The following is a 6,169-nucleotide window of genomic DNA, read 5'->3' as shown; positions in this document are numbered from 1 at the left end:
GTGCTTAAGCTTGAGACATCTAAGTGAATACTTGGGTTGGTCTAAACCATGCACCACCGTATGAGAGAAAACAAGTAAAAGACTATACACAACACAACAGAAAATTCAATTCGAAATGATGCAAGGCATGATTTTATCCTGCTGCTAAAGAGACTAAACAAAGTATTGCTAAATCAGTGATGACAGAATCATTGCAAAATAAACACCAACCACGAAATAACACAAACAAATGAAACTGTATATTAAGGTAACTATTGTCAAAAGAACTAAAAGAACAGAACTCAGGAAAAAAAGAAGAAAAGAAGACGTGATCTGTAGGACCTATACAGGAATGACGTTAGATCACAAAGGAAACAAGAAAACAATACTTCCCCTCCTCTAATCAGAGTTACCAGCATTCGATTCTGAACTTGCCTCCTCCAGAGCCAAATGAAACGCAAATCCAAATGCGGATCAAGCCAGAAATATTGATCAAAGATCATGTACAAAATTTAAATCTAAGCATTGAATGCTTGAAATGAAAACCAGAAAAGGATATACAGCAAGGGAAACGTAGATGCAAAAACAAATTGCAATTTATGCAAAAATACACAAAAATAAATTGAAGAAATTCAGAAAAGGATTTGTAAAGAAGAGAAAACCAATGTTGAAATATAGATATTCTGTTAATGTTACACATATGTAGATCGGTTCTGCTATAAATAGACGGGTACTACATAGGTGTTCTAATTGGGGCGATTAATAAAGGAAACTAAAAAAAATTATCAGAAATCAGAGAGAGAAGGGGGGGGGGCGAGGGTTATATTCATTGGATCAAGTAGTGTGTCCTCATTCAAATCCGACGAAGTGCATGGGTAAAAAAAATGGAAATATGACAATCATGAAAGGTAATAAGATGCGGTGAGTAACAGAAATCCCAAAGAAAGAGATGGCAAGCCAAACTGGACAAGACATCAGGCATTATGAAAATGTAATGAATCAAAGGATAAATCTGGATGGATAAAATGCCATGAACCATGAAATACTATTAGGAGAATAATCGAAAGCACACAAAAACCAGAAACTAAACATTAAATCAGAACTTAAAGGTTAAAACAGGAAATCAAAACTTTTGTGACCATCCAGATCGACTGGTCATTCAAATGAAAATGGAAATTCGACAATCAGCAGGTAACAAACAGGAATTCTACCATCACTCGGTGATCAAACACTCACTGATTGCAAACAGAAAAAAATAAATTTATCAGCAAAACAGGAAAGGGAAAACAACGAGAAGTGTTTGAATGAGATCATTCCAGCGTTAATGTAGCAATAGGTGGGTTGATCCTGCTATATGCAGGTCGATCACACCCTTGATGCCTTACAATAAAAGAAGAAAATAAAGAAGAACGACCATTAAAATAAAGAAATGCTATGAAAGGGAAGAAGAGTTTCTACAAAGAATCAAAGAGGAGGGAGATGATTACTCACCTGTAACTGCAGGGGTGTCGACCTCCTTCGGATTATTTGGGAAGAACCAGAGGCAACCAGAAGAATAAGAAGACGAAGAATGAAGAGAAGAAGAATAGAAGGGTGAAGGGGTGAAGGCGATCAATGGAAGAGAGATCGAGATGCTGAGGTGAAGAAGCGATGAGAAATCGGGGGCCTTCGGCTTCTGTTTTATAACAGAAGGCCGTTAGGCCTTTTTCAAAGAAGGTCCCTCTGATTTTCAAAATTTATAAAATAATGGTTGTTTTATAAAAACTTTTCTCAAAGAGGGTTTTAATTACGAAAAGGCTTTCAAAAAGAGGGTTTCTAAACTATTTTCTTTTTGTATTTTCTTTTCCCATTTTTATTTTTTTGTTCTTTTCTTCGCATTTTCTATTTTTTTTTATGTGTTTTTGACATAAAACTCTAAAACTATGGGAAAATAAGGGGTTTTAAACTATTTTTTGTAAGAATTTGAAAATATTTACAAAAGAGGGGTTTTCTGAGAATTCAGGGCTATTCTTTGGAAATTTCTTCAGAAAACAGGTTTGTATCTGAAGTTTTGAGAAAATATTCGAGTTTTGGATCTCGAATTAAGAAATACAGAGTAGTGGATCCAAATGGATACCGGATGAACTGTTTGAGCCATTCGAAGATTATTTTTGTATTTTTATAATTTCGATTTGGAAATTTGATAACAGGGCTCAGAATTGGATTTTGATACTGGATCCGGATCCGAAATTGTGTCAGATATAGAAAATGGATTTGGATTCCAGTGAATCCAAGAAATAAGTGAAATTTTGATCAAAACTGACTCAATTATTCAGAAAATGAGGGTTAGGGGCAAAAAGAGAATTTTTACACAATTTTGAAAAAATTGGGGTGTTCACATTCTCTTCATCATCATACTTCTTCTTTTTTATATGTACTTCTTCCTCATCATTCTTTGTTGGATTATCATCTTCAATATCTGACATATTAGGCTCTGCTCTATACTTTACCAACAATTGCTCTCTTTCTTTATCATTCGCAATCATCATTATTTTGTAGTATGCTTCTAATTGCTCATACAAAACATATTGTTCGACGATTTTGTCAAGAGATTTTTCCTCTAACGACGAAGTGTTTTTTATCTTACGAATGTAAGCCATTGGTAACCTGCACAACACAAAAACTCACAGGATGACAAAGGGTGCTCCTGCAAAAAAAGATGAAGCGTTAGATTTTTTATGAAACATTTAAGGGGTAATATTGTGAGGATCTCCTTTTACAGCAGAGGAGTTTAATGTTTATGGGACCCACCAAAGATTTTATAATAAAATAATATATACCTTTAAGTGATTCACATTTTAGGCAGTTTACGCAATGACGTCTTTGTCGGCCACAAATCGATATGGAAATTCCTGTTGATAACTTATAAATCGATATATAGAATCAGGATAGAAATCGATATTAATAATCAAAACAATACCTTAAATCGATATCAAGAATCAACATAGAAATCGATATTAAGATTCAGAACAATATCTTAAATCGATTTGGAAATTCGTATTGATATCTTAAAAATTGATATTTATAATCAAAATAATATCTTAAATCAATATTAAGAATCAAAACAATATCTTAAATCGATATTAAGAAACAACATAAAAATCGATATGAAGATTCAGAACAATATCTTAAATTGATTTGAAAATTCGTATTGATATCTTAAAAATTGATATTTAGAATCAAAACAATATCTTAAATCGATATTAAGAATCAAAACAATATCTTAAATTGATATGGCAATTCCTATTGATATATTAAATTGTAATGTTTAGTCAATTTGCCTTTATTATAAAAATATTTCCATAGTATCACGTAAATCGATGATCAAATATCATACAAATCGATATGAAAATTCTTGTTGACAACTTATAAATCGATATACATAATCAACATATAAATCGAGGGTTTAGGTTTAGGGTGTAGGGTTTAGGGTTTAGGGTTTAGGGTTTAAGGTTTAAGGTTTAGGGTTTAGTAATATATTAAGGGTTTAAGATTTAGCGTTACGGTTTAGTAAGATATTAAGGGTTTAGGGTTAGGGTTAGGGTTAGGGTTAGGGTTTAGGGTTTAGGGTTAGGGTTAGGGTTAGGGTTTAGGGTTTAGGTTTAGGGTTTAGGGTTTAGAGTTTAGAGTTTAGGTTTAGGTTTAGGTTTAGGGTTTAGGGTTTAGGGTTTAGGGCTTAGGATTTAGGTTTAGGGTTTAGTAATATATCATGGGTTTAGGATTAGGGTTTAGTAAGATATTAAGGGTTTAGGGTATAGGGTTAGGTATAATAATATATTATGGGATATATGTACCAATTTGTAAAATATTAAGTGCTTTCTAGTGTCAATTTATTAGATATTGTAGTATGTAATTGAAAACTGTAAGTGAGGAATTAACATTGTAGGGACATGAGGTGGCCATTTGAGTGTTCCAATCGTTGCTCATTTAGTGATTTCTATGGAAATTGCTTCAAAGTTTCATACCTGTAATTAAATAGTTGTTACATGAATCGCTATCGTCAACAAGTATAAATTGCTATTTTATCAAACGTATAAATCGTTCCTACTTTAAATATACAAATCGCTGCTTCAAATGTACAAATCGATGTAGAAATCGCACCCTTCATAGGTACATATCGTTGTAACGTTTGGACTTCAATAGTAAATGTCGTTCCACATCCCACTCGTTGTCAAAAATCGACATGCCTTGTGAGACCTGGATTCCGGTTGATGATTTATGTGATTTACGCAATGACGTATATGTCAGCCACAACAATTTGTTTTTGTATAGAAAATATTGGAATAGTATAACGCAAATCGCGGTTATAGTAACATACTATCAATTTGCGAGATATTGTTTTGTTTGTTAATATCGATTTGTAAGCTATTATGTTGGATTTTTGTAGCGATTTGTAATATATTATGCGATATGTATATCGATTTGTAACATATTAAGTGTTTACTAGTGTCAATTTATAAGATATTTGTATTATGATATTGAAATGTGTGTGTGTGGCATTTACATTATTGCGCGATTGCGGTGGCGATTTGCGTATTCAAAACATTGTTCATTTAGCGATTAAAATTGAAATTGCTTCATAGTGTCGTAACTGTCATCAAATCACTATCACGTGAACCGCTATCATCAATACACATATACGATAACTCATTTCTTTTATTAGCAAAGTAAATAACAACTCAATGCATAGTATAGTGTGATGCAACTGACGATCATGACAAATAACATGAAGAATGATGTGCATGTAGATTTAATTTTGCATGGTCGGCAGAAAGAAATCTTTTTGCCTTATAAGTGCACGTAGTTTTCATTCTCCTTCTTCCTTTGCTTTTCCTTCTCTTCATCATCCTTCTTCTTATTCATCTTTAATATCTGATGGATCAGGCTCCGCATAATAAGTATCCAACAATTTGTTCCTGTCTTTTCATTCTCAATGTTCATTATATTTTGGTACTTTACATAACCCTTATATATATCAGATTGGCGGATGATTTCTCCAAGAGTCATCCCCTCCAACGGCGAAGGCTTTCTTGTCTTACGAATTGTAGTCATTGCTAACCTGTACAACACATAAATTTAACCACAAATCATTGTAAAAATCAAACCCTTCATAAGTACATATCGTTGTAAACCATAAATCGCTATTGCATTAAATGTAAAAATCATGGTTGCTTTAAATATATAAATCATGAACCATAAATTGGCTAAATCGCTACTGCTTGAAACGTATAAATCGTTGTTGCATCGAACAAATCGTTATTGCATTAAATGTATAAGTCATTGTTAAATTCAAACTTACAAATCATTGTAGAAATTTAGCCCTAATAAGTACATATCGTTGTAATGTTTGGCCTTCATAAGAACAAATCGTGCTAACTATTTTTCGATGCCCAAAAGATGGATAGGTACAAATCAATTTGTTTCAGTATGAAAATAAGTGTTATTTAGCATGAATAATATAACCAGTTGTAAGATTTAACATTCAGATTTACATAAGGAAAATCGATTTGTTTACATAACAAAACCTTATACAAAACTCACCCAAAGGACACAAGTTTTGCTAATCCAACAGTGGAGGAGAAGCGCCTAGAAGATAGATGCAACCAATAGTGGCAACGATGCTCCGACTACGTTCCGACGATAGTAGATGATGAAAAGGGATGCTCCGACGACAGTAGCAAACAATGTCAAAGGCTGCATCGTCAAAGGGAGCTCCTGTTACAGCAGATGGTGCATCGTCAAAGGGTGAGCTAGAATGTTTATGGTGACATATTGCATAAAATGGCAGGTTCCTCTTGCCAATCAGAGAGTAAACCCAGCTTGGTCCCTGCGCAACATTTGCCGTTTTTGAACTTGTGACATCCTGTCAACTTGCTGACATTCATTAGTCACCCTTTGAATATTTTATTATCAAGTTTTCGCTCATAAGCTTGATGTTAACAGATTAATCAATTCAATGCAAAGCATGAGTAAATAAGCAATGACAAATACATTTTAGAGGTTTAAATTAAGCAAAACAACTTAAATCTAAAATGTTTTGCAGGATTCAAATTTGGGGTGTCGATGGGGTCAGGTTTACCCAGATACCAAACCTGATAGGGTCTGGGTATGGTGATAAATAAGAAGACCCGATTAAGATCCGGGTCCGGAT

The sequence above is a fragment of the Nuphar pumila genome, chromosome 3 (assembly GCF_984573655.1).
Source record: "Nuphar pumila chromosome 3, dmNupPumi1.hap1.1, whole genome shotgun sequence".
NCBI lineage: Eukaryota > Viridiplantae > Streptophyta > Magnoliopsida > Nymphaeales > Nymphaeaceae > Nuphar > Nuphar pumila.
The sequence above is the reverse complement of the archived record's forward strand: the minus strand, read 5'-3'. Positions refer to the sequence as shown.